The sequence below is a fragment of the Sus scrofa genome, chromosome X (assembly GCF_054392235.1).
Source record: "Sus scrofa isolate SSC_HxYL_T2T_F1_AM1 chromosome X, Sscrofa_HxYL_maternal_Yorkshire_Landrace_v2.0, whole genome shotgun sequence".
NCBI lineage: Eukaryota > Metazoa > Chordata > Mammalia > Artiodactyla > Suidae > Sus > Sus scrofa.
In genome coordinates this window covers 4,286,788-4,300,638 of record NC_139401.1, presented here as the reverse complement: position 1 = coordinate 4,300,638, position 13,851 = coordinate 4,286,788, and the positions used below count along the sequence as shown (strand labels likewise).

The window sequence follows — 13,851 nt, the reverse complement described above, 5'->3', positions numbered from 1 at the left end:
GAAAAAACTTTAAATCTTTTAAAAAGTCAAAAGCAATGACACCCACAAGCAATTTTGCACAGAGTCATCACGGGCTGCTTACAAAGGATTATGAATAACCTTGAAACTTCTTGGACTCTTGTGGAAGAAAGTTATTCTGGTGGAAGAAGCTTTTTCCCTAAAAACAATAGATGGAGAGCAGACTTGCGGTTGCAAGGGGGAGGGGGAAGGGAGCAGGGAGGATGGGGCATTTGGGGTCAGGAGATGCAAACTCGGACATTGAGAATGGAAGAGCAATGAGGTCCTGCTGTCCAGCACAGGGAACTCTATCCAGTCTCTTGGGATAAAATATGCCAGAAGATGGTAAGCAAGAACCTGTGGTGCATATGCACAATGGACTATTACTCAACCATACAAAAGAATGAAATAATGCCATTCGCAGCAACATGGATGGATCTAGAGAGTCTCACACTAAGTGAAGTAAGTCAGACAGAGAAAACCACATACCACATGATACCACTTCTGTGTGCAATCTAAACTATGGTACAAATAAACCCTTCTACAGAACAGAAACAGACTCACAGACGTGGAGAAGAGCCTAGAGGTTGTCAAGGGGGAGGGGGTGGGAAGGGGATGGACAGGGAGTTTGGGGTTCACAGATGCAAACTATGCCATTGAGAATGGAGAAGCCATGAGGTCCTGCTGTCCAGCACAGGGAACTCCACGCACTCTTTTCCGTTAGAACATGATGGAAGATAGGACGATAAAAGGAATGCGTGTGTACGTATGACTGGGTCACTTCGCTGGACAGCAGAAATTGAAGGCACACTGTAAATCAACGATACGTTACTGAAACAACATTTTTTAAAGATCCTATGGAGGAGTTCCTGTCGTGGCACAGCAGAAACAAATCTGACTAGGAACCATGAGGTTGCGGGTTCGATCCCTGGCCTCGCTCAGTGGGTTAAGGATCCGGCACTGCCGTGAGCAGTGGTGTAGGTCATAGATGCGGCTCGGATCTAGCGTTGCTGTGGCTGTGGTAGAGGCCAGCAGCTGTAGCTCCGATTAGACCCTAGCCTGGGAACCTCCCTATGCTGCGGGTGCAGCCCTGAAAAGACAAAAAATAAAAATAAACTAAAATAAAGATCCTATGGAAACCCAGGAGCCATTAATTAGAAGAAGCCCTTCTGGGAGCACAGCAGGAACTGGGGACCGCGGTCTAGACTGACAGGGACACGTTGTCTCTTGGTCTGAGCACCCTAAAGAGGCTCTGGGACAGGTAATAAATCATCCTGCATGCGCAGGACTCCAACTGTTCTTTATTTAAATGATCTGGCTCCGTCCTGAGGTCCTGAGACAGCCAAGAATTGAAGCTTCCACCTCGAGCCCATCACCCACAGGCCCTACGCACTAACACTGACGTCGCTGGGGGAGCATTTGGAACCCAGGCGACGCCCAGGGGTGTGCAAAATCCTCACCGCAAAATGCTGAGGACAAACAACAGGAAGAGAGAAGGGGAAGCCAAGAACCTCCCAACTTTCACTACGACCTGGCTGATACCCATGATGTTCCTATAACCCCCCCACCCCCACCCCCAGGGGGAGTCTGTAGCCTCAGCTGCCTCTACTTAACAAAATCACGTTGGTCCTTGACCATAATCCACTTTGGTTTCGGCTGCAGAACAAAGCGGATCGCTTCATCAGGCGCAAGCAAGGTCACCGTCGATGCAGACAGAAATGACCTTTTTTAAGAAATTATTCCCAACATAAGATGCCCTGCTTAGAAAAAATCCTCTAGAGCAAAGAGAAAGTTCAGCTGCAGCAGGATCAGCTTGGGGAGCATTTAAAAACGGCATTAAATGAACACACCAATGCCAATCGGATCGCTCCTCCGTGGCCTGGATTCTTTGGTGCAATCGACAGAGACAATCACACTTTACAAATCCTGAGTTATCTATCAGGTGCATCAAAAATAAGCTTTGTCCATGGTGCAAGGATTCTCCGTGACATCCAGCAAACAAGATCTTAAGACATCAGAGATAAGGACCTGTGATATAACAGTTCCCACAGACACAGAGAAGCATTTCATTACCGGGGACCAGGTGCTAAATCCAACAGGAGGGTGTTATCACTTTATTTTTATTAAACTATAGTTGATGTGCAGTGTTGTGTCCATTTCTGCTGTACAGCAAAGTGACCCAGTCATACATATATATATATTCTTTTTCTCATAGTATCTTCCATCCTGGTCTATCCCAAGAGATTGCATAGAGTTCCCTGGGCTGGACAGCAGGACCGCATGGCTTCTCCATTCTCGATGGCATAGCTGGCATCGACCAACCCCAAACTCCCCGTCCATCCCACCCTCCCCCTCCCCCTTGGCAACCCAAGTCTATTCTCTGTGTCTGTGAGTCTGTTTCTGTCCTGTCGCTAAGTGCATTTGTGCCGTGTTTTAGATTCTACATAGAAGTGAGATCCTATGGCATCTGTCTTTCGCTTTCTGACTTCATGAAAAGCAGCAACTGGAGATTTTTTTCCCCCCCTCTACAAGTGGGATTTGCCCCAGTGGCATTATTCCAAGTTTTGTCAGGGGCAGAGAATGGAGTGCATGTGACAGGTTACAGGGCTTTCTATTTCTTAGCCCTGTTTGGTGTACTCTCCCCGGGGGGGGCTAACGTGGCATCCCAAGAACAAACCCACATGGAAACTGAGGGGTAACATGACTCACCATCTAGGAGGTGGCAGCGGCTCTGCCTATGCTGTTCGGTCCAGTCCTCTTAGTGACGCTGCTGTGATGTAAGGATGCTGCTGCTTCATGAAGCTGCTGTAACTTGCAGCCCTAAATCCACTGAGAGAAGGTGTGCAGAGGAAATTTGGGGCAGACGCCCTTCTAGGATCACCAGCAATGCGTCAAGTCTTTCTACCTTTCCCTCCCCTTTCTCTGCAGGTAGAAAGTCTGACCCGCTTCTAGCCAACAGGATATGGGGCCAAAGGAATGAAATGTTAGCGTATGATTAGACTATGTGATGCGGGACTCTGTCTTAAGTCCGGGAAATCCTCCTAGTGGCTTTGAAGACTGGGTTAGCATGGTCGGAACTGCAGATAGACAGACAGACAGGTGAAAGACAGACAGGTGATAGACAGACAGGTAGTCAGATTATAGATAGACAGATAGGTAATAGACTGGGTTAGCATGGTCGGAACTGCAGATAGACAGACAGACAGGTGAAAGACAGACAGGTAGTTAGATTATAGATAGACAGGTAATAGACAGACAGGTAGTTAGACATATAGATTATAGATAGATGATAGATAGGTGATAGATATGATAGAAACGTAGTTAGATTATACATAGATGATAGATACGTGATAGATAGACAAGTATTAGATTATTGATAGATAGATGATAGATAGTGATAGATTATAGACAGACAGATAGGTAATAGACAGGTAGTTAGACATATAGATTATAGATAGATGATAGATAAGTGATAGATATGATAGAAAGGTAGTTAGATTATACACAGATAGATGATAGATAGATACGTGATAGACAGGTATGAGATTATTGATAGATAGATGATAGATAGTGATAGATTATAGACAGATAGGTAATAGATAGACAGGTAGTTAGACATATAGATTATAGATAGATGATAGATAAGTGATAGATATGATAGAAAGGTAGTTAGATTATACACAGATAGATGATAGATACGTGATAGATAGATTATTGATAGATGATAGTGATAGATTATAGACAGATGGATGACAGACAGACAGGTAGGTGACAGGTAGTTAGATTATAAATAGACAGGTGATAGGTTGGTAGATAGATTATAGATAGATAGACAGACAGACAGACAGACAGACAGATAGATAGATAGATACATACATACATACATACATACATAGACAGAGGTCCAAGACAGATATGTTCTCTAAGGAGCCAGAAACAGCCCTGTTCATAGCTTAGTCCTCCAACCCCAAGGACTGGAGTTCTGTCCAAAATCACAGGAACTCAGAAGGGATCCCCGAGTTCCAGAAAAAGTACACCCAGCCTGGGCGGCACCTCAGCCGCAGCTTGCCTAAGACGCTGAGTGCAGTTCTCAGGTACCCACGCCCGAATTTCTCCCTACACATCACAAATGCTTATTCTTTTTTCTTTTTTTAAAATTAAAATACAGTGTTGTGTCCTAAATTCTCATTCTTTTAAACAGCTAGGTTTGGAGTCTCCTGTTATACAGCATCCCTACTTGATACAGAACTTTTTCTTTCTTTCTTTTCTTAAATCTTTTTAGGGCCACACCCACAGCATATGGAGGTTCCCAGGCTAGGGGTCGAATCGGAGCTGCAGAGGTCTACACCACAGCCACAGCAATGCGGGATCCAAGCTGCGTCTGCGACCTACACCACAGCTCATGGCAACGCCGGACCCTTAATCCACTGTACGAGGCCGGGGATCAAACCCTTGTCCTCATGGATTCTAGTCAGATTCATTTCTGCTGAGCCACGACAGGAACTCCCCTGATACAGAACTATTAAGAATGAGGTTTCCAGGAGATGACTGAAGAGCCCCAAGCATCTCACCTGGATGAACTCAAGCAAAGTCCAAGATCTACTCCTGAGTCTTTAACTCAACAATAAAACTGAGGAGTTCCCGTCGTGGCGCAGTGGTTAACGAATCCGACTAGGAACCATGAGGTTGCGGGTTCGATCCCTGCCCTTGCTCAGTGGGTTAACGATCCAGCGTTGCCGTGAGCTGTGGTGTAGGTTGCAGACGCGGCTCGGATCCCGCGTTGCTGTGGCTCTGGCGTAGGCCGGTGGCTACAGCTCTGCTTGGACCCCTAGCCTGGGAACCTCCATATGCCGCAGGAGCGGCCCAAGAAATAGCAACAACAACAACAACAAAAAAAAAAGACGAAAGCGGCCCAAGAAATAGCAACAACAACAACAACAAAAAGACGAAAGACAAAACAATAAAACTGAGTGAAGAGTTCCTGTCATGGTTCAGTGGTAACAAACTCGACTAGGATCCCTGAGATGCAGGTTTGATGCCCAGCCTCGCTCAGTGGGTTAAGGATTCTGCCCTGCCCTGGGCTGTGGTGCAGCTCGCAGACATGGCTCGGATTTGGTGTTGCTGTGGCTGTAGTGTAGGCTGGCAGCTGCAGCTGCTATGTGACCCCTAGCTTGGGAACTTCCATATGCTGCACCTGCAGCTCCCTAAAAAGAAAAGAAAAAAAGAAAAAAAAAAAAGATAAAACGACTGAACCACGCAGGGACATCAACCAAACTCACAGGGTCAACATGCATCACAACAAGGCTCATTTGTGTCTTGTTTCTTCTTTCTTCTGTTCCCCCGCCCCCAGGGAAACATAAGAATTGTGCAGACCAGGAATTCCCATTGTGGCTCAGAGGCTTAAGAACCTGACAGGGTGTCTGTGAGGATACAGGTTCCATCTCTGGCCTCCATCCGTGGGCTAAGGATCCAGCGTTGCCATGAGCTGCAGTGTAGGTCTCAGAGGAAGCTCGGATTGCACATTGCTGTGGCTGTGATGTAGACAGCTGCAGCTGCAGCTCCGATTCAACCCCTAGCCTGGGAACTTCCATATGCTGCAGGTGCAGCCATTGGGAAAAAAAAAAAGGAAAAAAAAGACTGTGCAGACCAGAAAAGTCACCTAAGCAGAACTATGTGACTAAGAGCCAACCCCACTGTTGGGAAATACTGGATACAATCATTGGAAAATCCCAAACGTGGGTGTTAGAGTGGCTACAAAGAAAATTCACAGGCTGGAAACTGCAGCGCTTTGTTTAATGTGTATCGATTTTATACAACCAATTAAAGCAAATAGGTAAAAAGGCTCCTTAGTTCTGACTACAAATATCTAAATAGCTGTACGTTATCCTGTAATATCATGTACTCTAATTCGAAGATTTTCTAGATTTTGTTTGAATCACTGTGTTCTCTCTTTTAATATCTAAGATTAGTACACCAAGATAACTTTTTTTTTTCTTTTTACGGCAGCGCCTGCAGCATGTGGAATTTCTTATGCCTGGGGGTGAATGGGAGCTGCAGCTTCAGCCTGTACTACAGCCACAGCAACACCAAATCCAAGATTCATCTGTGACCTACACTGTGCTTGCGGCAACACCGAATCCTTAACCCACCGAGAGAGGCCAGGGATCTAATCCACAACCCCACAAAGACAACGTTGGGCCCTTAACCCGCTGAGCTACAATGGGAACTCCACAAGAAAAAATGAATTGGCTATTTTAAAAACAGACTACTTAGCACTTGAAGCTAATACTGTAAATCCACTACCTTTAATAAACTTCTGAAAATAAGACCTGGTGAGAAACAATTGTAAAATTAGAAGATTACTCAATGTCCAACCTATATGTCCACTGACAGATGAATGGAAAAGGATGTGGTATGTAAGCATGTGTGTATATATAAATACACACACACACAATGGAATATTACTCAGCCATAAAAAAGAAAGAATGCCATTTGCAGCAATGTGGATGGACCTAGAGATTATCACACTGTCAGTCAGACAAATCCCCTATGATATCACTTGTATGTGGGCTCCAAAAAATACAATTAGGGAATAAAGCAAGAAAGAAGCAGGCTAAAAGATCTAGAGAACAAGCTAGTGGTGACCAGTGGGGAGAGGGGAGGAGGGAGGAGCAATGATAGGGATGAGAGACTAAGAGATACAAACTATTCAGTATAAAATAAACTACAAAGATACAAAGTCCAACACTGGGAATAGAGCCAGTATTTGACAATAACTATAAATGGACTATAATCTTTCACAACTGTGAAATCACTCGGTCGTACATCTGTAACTCAAATAACAAAAACTTTAAGAAAACACTTACGAATCTTAAAAGAAATAAAGAGCCGTAATAACAAAGAAGAAAACTCATTTACTTTCTGAACACAGAATTGGACTAAGATGTATCAGGATAGAAGGGCATTCCATCCATGGACCTATGATCAGGCTTGCTATCTTCCACTCTTACAACAACCCCTCTCTCCTAGGCAATGTTTTGGGTGGACGCTGATGAGCTCTGTGCTAGGCATCTCTCTGTTTCTATGACTTCATCACTGACAAGCCGTAATTAGATTTTTTCCCCTTTAGCTTTAATAATGTAATACAGGAGCTTCCATCATGGCTCAGTAGTTAATGAAACCGACTGGTATGCATAAGGATGTGGGCTCATTCCCTGGCCTTGCTCAGTGAGTTAAGGGTCTGGCATTGCCGTGAGCTCTGATGTAGGTGGCAGACACAGCTCAGATCCCAAGTTGTGGTGGCCGTGACGTACGCCGGCAGCTGTAGCTCCAATTCGACCCCTAGCCTGGGAGTCTCCATGTGCTGTGGGTGCGGACCTAAAAAGACAAAAGACAAAAAAAATAAAATAATAATAACGTAATACAATGTATGTTACTTTCTTATTTACTCTCCGACTAATCTCTCCCAGGTGAATTCCTCAAACCCCACAGGTCTTGATGTCATACGTGATATATCAGAAGGCTCTTTCTTCTTTACTTCTGTCTAAACTGTTTTAGGAGAACCTTGTAACGTTGCCCCAGACTGCTAACCCAGCACAGGCGGACAAGGAACCAGGGGGCTTCCAGAGGGTGCATCGTCTGCTCGGGTCCACAAAGCTGGTGAGAATGACAGCTAAGAATAACACGACTGTCTGCCTTAATACAAAGCCCATGCTCTGTCACCTCTACAGGCTGCTGCCCAGCATCCTTTCAGAATCCAAGAATACATCTGAGCCCATGGACAGGCTGGAGGCTCAGATATCATCCTTTGGGTCATTCCACCCCTTGACCCAAGTTGGAGCTCTTTAGATCCAGAGAGTTGCAACAGCTAGAAGCTTAACCCCCTTGTTCTTCCCTGAGCCTACATCACTCTCAGCAGTAAGGCAGATACAGTTCCCCCACTAATGAGCAACGCCCCAGGAGACAGGAGCTCCCCCAAGAACATGTCTGGAGAAAACCATTCCCTTTTCCCTCCAGTCAAGAGTCCTTGAGAGAGGAGGGACACTACAGCTTAACCCGAGAGTCCTCAGTAATACACCAGTTTATAAGAGCAATCCTACTCATTTCCAGCACACATGATGTCACAGGGATTACAGCCACTGTGTTACAAAACCCACCATATTTCATCTTCATAACCACACTAGTAGACAGGTATGTGTATTTTTATTTCAAAGATATGTCAACTGAGGCTCAGAAAAGTTACAAAACATCAACAACTCCCAAATGACTTAGTAGGTGTATTAATTAGTCAGGGTCCTTGAGCAAAAGAGAAAGAATAGGATGGATGGATAGATGGGGTCGATGGATGGGTGGATAGATGGGTGGATGGATAGATGGATAGATGGATGGATGGATGGATGGATGGAATAGATAGATAGATAGATAGATACATAGATAGATACATAGATAGATACATAGATAGATACATAGATAGATAGACAGACAGACAGACAGACAGACAGAGGCAGACCTAGCATACTCCTTGGTCTTTATCCAAAGAAGTTGAAAACTAATCCACATACAAAAATTTACATAGAGGTGCTTATCGCAGCTTTATTCACAGCTGCCAAAACTTGAAAGCAGCAAAGATGTCCTTTAGCAGATGAATGGATAGGTAATAAACTGGTGCTTTCAGACAACAGAGTATTATTATTATTCAACGTCGATGAGAAATGAGCTCAGGAGTTCCCGTCATGGTTCAGCAGAAATGAATCTGACCAGTATCCATGAGGATACAGGTTCGATCCCTGGTCTTCCTCAGTGGGTTAAGGATCTAGCATGGCTGTGAGCTGTGGTGTAGGTCGCAGCTGTAGCTCCCATTCGACCCCTTGGCTGGGCACCTCCAAGTGCCACAGGTGCAGCCTTAAAAAGACAAAAAAAGAAAAAGAGCTCTCCAGCCATGGTGATATGAAGGAACCTTAAATGCCTACGGCTTAATGAAAGAAGGCAATGTGGAAAGACTACAGGCGGTATGATTCCAAGTCTACGACATCCTGGAAAAGGTACACGTATGGAGACAGTAAATGATGAGTGGGTCCCATGGGTTGGAGGAGGGAGAATGACCACACAGAGCATCTTCAGAGCAAGGGCAATACAGCCGATGACACTCTCATGATGGATACACATCATCCCAAGTTGGTCCAAACCCATAAAATGACCACCACCACGAGGGAACCCCAACGTGAACTACGCAGTCTGGGTCATGACGACGGGGCCAGGTAGGCTCATCAGTTTCAACACATGTACCAGCTGGTGGGGATGCTGATCATGGGGGAGGCAGTGCATGTGGGGGGGGGGGAGGGGGGGCTGTATGGGAAATTTCTAGACTTTCCTCTCAATTTGCAATGAACCTGAAACTGCCCTTAAAAAAATCAAATCCTAATTTAAAAAAATAAAGCAGAGAATAAAACAGCGGGAACGGATCTGAAATAAGGCATCCTTACCTACTTGGCTTTATGCATGTTCCCTACCTCTCTGGGTCTTGTTCTCATCTCGTACCCCCCTCTAGAGCCCCACCACCACCACCCCCGGCTTGCCCTGCACCCAGCCTTTAGCATAACGCCCTCACAAAGGCAACAATGACACCCGTTCCCCCAAAGAGCATCTGGGATGCCGAAGCCACCACTTCACGTCAATGCTCAGCTACTAGAAGCACAGGTGTCCTGGAATACCAAGTAGGTCCCTGGTGACAAAATCAAGCCAAGTGTCACAAGCTTTGGAATTAAGAAACCCGTGACCTGCACCGAAGGGCCATTTGAGAGAAAACTGCATCCGTGAAATACGTAATAACACTCCAGAAAAAGCCAGGGCATGATGCTGAGGGCAGCCGACACAGAGGCGATGGCTTAAGGTTTGTCGCTTAGAGAAAGGCAGGCTCAGGATCACCCCGAGAGGTCTGTTTTTATGGGGAAGCATGTCTAGGTTGGAAGCAAATGAATGCATCCAAACTGGGAAGCAAAGACTTTCTTTAAGTCTCTGCATTCAAGTCCTGATGTGCATCCATCAGCCTTGGCGAGGGTTCCGGCTGCAGAAAGATGTAACCCATCCCATTTTGTTCTGATGGCTGATGTCTATCTTGGCTGTTATAACGGAATACACACAAAGGCAGACTCCAAAAGAGATTTCTGAGGGAGTTGTTGCATCCTTCACAATGACAGGCAATTATTTTTTCATACAAACAGTCCCACACAGGGAAATAGCACCGTTTCCTTTGCTTTCCAAAGTACTGAGATGTACAAGCACCTCAATCAACTTTGTATCCACATCATGCAAGAAAATAAGTAGCCTACTACTTCCAAAAGTATCTTAGCTATTTCACCAATTCACGTATTCCAAGTTTTATTTATTTATTTATTTATTTATGCTTTTTAGGGCTGCACCCCCGGTACATGGAGGTTCGCAGGCTGGAGGTCAAATTGGAGCTACAGCTGCCGGCGTACGTCACCGCTACAGCAACGTGGGATCCGAGCCATGACTGCAACCTACACCACAGCCAGATCCTTAACCCACTGAGCAAGGCCAGGAATCGAACCCGCATCCTCATGATACTGGTTGGATTCATTTCTGCTGTGCCGCAATATTCCAAGTTTTAGATTCACAGTTTTTAATCTTCTCTTTTTCCCCTGGAAAAACAAACATCCCTCTAACTGCATCTCAAAATGTACTTCAGCGTGAGGACTTGATAGGCCAGATAAATACACCTGTACGCAGAGAAGAAACTTGTGGTTAACAAGGGGAGGGATGGATTGGGAGTCTGGGGTTAGCAGGTGCAAAGTATTACCTATGGGTTGGATAAGCAAAGAGCTCCTACCGTACAGCACAGACACAGATTTTCAATATCCTACAATAAACTGTAATGGAAAACTCTGAACCACATTGATGGGTCAGCATAAAGGTTAAACCTTGCAATCCCACTGCCAGGCACATATCCAGAAAAGATGAAAATGCTGATTCAAAACAGACAAGCACCCCAAAGTTCGCAGCATCATAATTCACAATAGCCAAGCCATGGAAACAACCTAAGTGTCCATTAAGAGAGGCATGGATGAAGAAGATGTGGTCCATATACACAATGGAATATCCCTCAGCCATAAAAAGAATGAAATAATGCCATTTTCAGCAACATGGATGCAACTAGAGATTCTCATACAAGTGAAGTCAGTCAGAGAACGACAAATACCATACGATATCACTTCTATGCAGAATCTTAAAAAAACAACCCAAATGAATGCATCTACGCCTCAGGAACAGACTCACAGACAGAACAGACTGGTGGTTGCCAAGGGGGAGATGGGGGAGGGATGGACGGGGAGTCTGAGACGAGCAGATGCAAACTGATAGATACAGGATGGATAGAAAACACGTTCCTACTGTAGAGCAGAGGGAACTATATTCACTATCCCCTAATAAACCATAATGGAAACAATATTTTAAATTAAAAGTGTCTGTAGTGAAGAATTAGCCTTTCCTCAGAAGAGGGCTGGCCTTTGCTCTGGGGTCTGGGAGGTCAGCTCCAGGCCCCTGGAATGGGCCGAGGATGAAGAGCATCTTGGGAACCTGCAGCTTTGGGGCAGCTGGGAGAGTCTGCAGTGACGGGAGCTTTGTTCTGGGCGCTATCGGTTCTGACCTCCAGAGGAACTGAGGACCACAGGTAGGAGCTGTGTCCCTGAGAAGCTGGCGAGTGATGGTTGACCACAGAGGCAGCATGAGGCCTCTGTATGATGCAGCTCCAGGGCACACACCCAGACTCAGGGGTGCTTCCCCAGCGGCCAACACAGGTGTCCGCACACATCACACTGGGAGAAACAATGCCATCCATGACCCCTTGGGAGAAGGACAGTGGACAGTCCTGGTGAGAAGCCCCGTGGACCATGCCCCCGGCGGATCGTATGTACTCAGTTGACTTTCCACATCTACGGGTTCCGTATACCAGGATTCAACCCACTGCGGATCTGAAAGATTCCAGAAAAAAAAAATACTCCAGGAAGTTGCGCAAAGCAAAGTGGGAATGCGCTATGTCAGCAATGATGCAGAGGATTTATGCTGGACCTACAACTATCTACAGAGAATTTGCCTTGTATAAGATGCACTAAATTACCCAGAGATGGTTTGAAACAGAAGAGAGGATATGTGTAGATTATAGGCAAATATGATCCCATGGTACTTAATGGACTTGAGCATCTGTGGCTCTGGGTATCTGAGGTGGGGGTTGGTCCTGGAACCAAGCCCCCAGGGATACTGAGGGAGGACTCCATTTATTAACCTATCTCTCTACCCACCTGTCTATTCATCTACCTACCTACCTACCTGTCTGTTATATCTTCCTGCCTGCTTATCCACCCACCCATCTACCTACTTACCTGTCTGTCTACCTGCCTTTAAAGGACAAATGCGATCAGATTGTTATGATCATTATACAACTACAGATGTGATAAATTCATTTGAGTAATAAAAAAATGAAAAAAAATAAATAAAGGACAAATGTATTTTCTCACCATCCTGGAGGTAACAAGTCTGCAATCAAGGTGTGGGCAGGGCTGGTTCCTTCTGCAGGTTCTGAGGGAACACCTGTTCCTGCCTCTCTCCCAGCTCCTGGTGACAGCTGGCCAGCCCCGGCATTCCTTGACTTGTCCATGTATTTATTCCCTTGGCTGATTTTTTTTTCTTTTTTGGTCATCACTGTAGCACCAGGTCAGGGATTGGATCCAAGCAGCAACACAGCTGCAGCAACACCACATGCTTAACCCACTGTGCCCGGCCAGGCTGGGGATCGAACCCGTGCCTCCCGAGAGAAGCCAGATCCTTAACCCACTGAGCCACAGTGGGAACTCCTCCCTTGGCTGATGTTAATCCGTGTCCTTTCTCTGCCACGAGCCATAGCCCTGACTACACCAGCTTTCAGGGAGTTTTATGAGACCTTCTAGCAAACTGTCCGAAGTGAGGGTTGTTTTCAGGACCCCCTGAATTAGCCACTGGTGTCAAGACAGGAGGATGGTTTTGTGGCGTCTGTATCCCCTCTCTTTGTCATAGCCATAACTCTCTCCATTTCTAAAGCAGTTCCCCAAGAAAACTATAGACTCAGGTGAGATGGTGTTGATTTCCCTAAGTGTCAGCTGCATACTCAACACGTTCCAATAAAAACAATAAAACGAGCAAGAGTTGTGTGATTTATGCTGGTCATAGAGCCAAGCATCGCCTACATTGATAGATATCTCCAGCCCATCTAATTTAAATTATTATTTCCAATTCATAGAAGATACTGATGCGCTGATGGCTGTGGCGCCTCTCACAAAGTGGCAGGGCTCAAGCACAAAAGACAGTTATTCTAATGTCATGCATTCATTCTCCCACCTGATCGTTCTGCTAATGCAGGGAAATATACACCTGCTTAGAGGGGAGATTCCTGTAGTCCTGGCTTCTACAAAGTCAGCCTAATTACATTCTTATTCTGCTGTGTACATTTTCCCTTTTTTTCTCCCACTATTATAATCCTATAGCTCACCCCACACTAATGTCCTGATTCCTATTTTGGCTTCACAGTATTTTATCTGTCCATGTCTCATAGTCTGTTGAACTCATCTCCTACTGAAACCCACTTGGAATACTTCCAATTTTTGACATTACAAATAGTGTGAGTAGCCATAATGATATTCAAAGAGACACACTATTTACAATCGCCAAGACATGGAAACAACCTAATGTCTGTGGACAGCAGAAGAGATAAAGACGACGTGGTACATACACAATGGAATACTACTCAGTCATCAAAAAGAGGAAAGTCATGCCATTGGCAGCAACATGGATGCGACAAGAGTC

At 45.4% G+C, this 13,851-nt stretch overlaps 1 long non-coding RNA gene across 2 annotated transcripts in view; it reads right to left on the bottom strand.

The window, feature by feature from the left end:
• The window catches only part of LOC110257764 (uncharacterized), a 234,068-nt gene that overhangs the window by 176,671 nt on the left and 43,546 nt on the right, over nt 1–13,851 (bottom strand). Inside the window, exon 3 of one of the 2 annotated variants that reach the window (XR_014834956.1) lies at nt 2,707–2,826. The exons of the other annotated variant lie outside the window; for it this stretch is intronic. This is a non-coding gene — a long non-coding RNA (uncharacterized LOC110257764). The remainder of the gene's footprint in view (nt 1–2,706; nt 2,827–13,851) is intronic. 2 annotated transcript variants of the gene reach the window in all.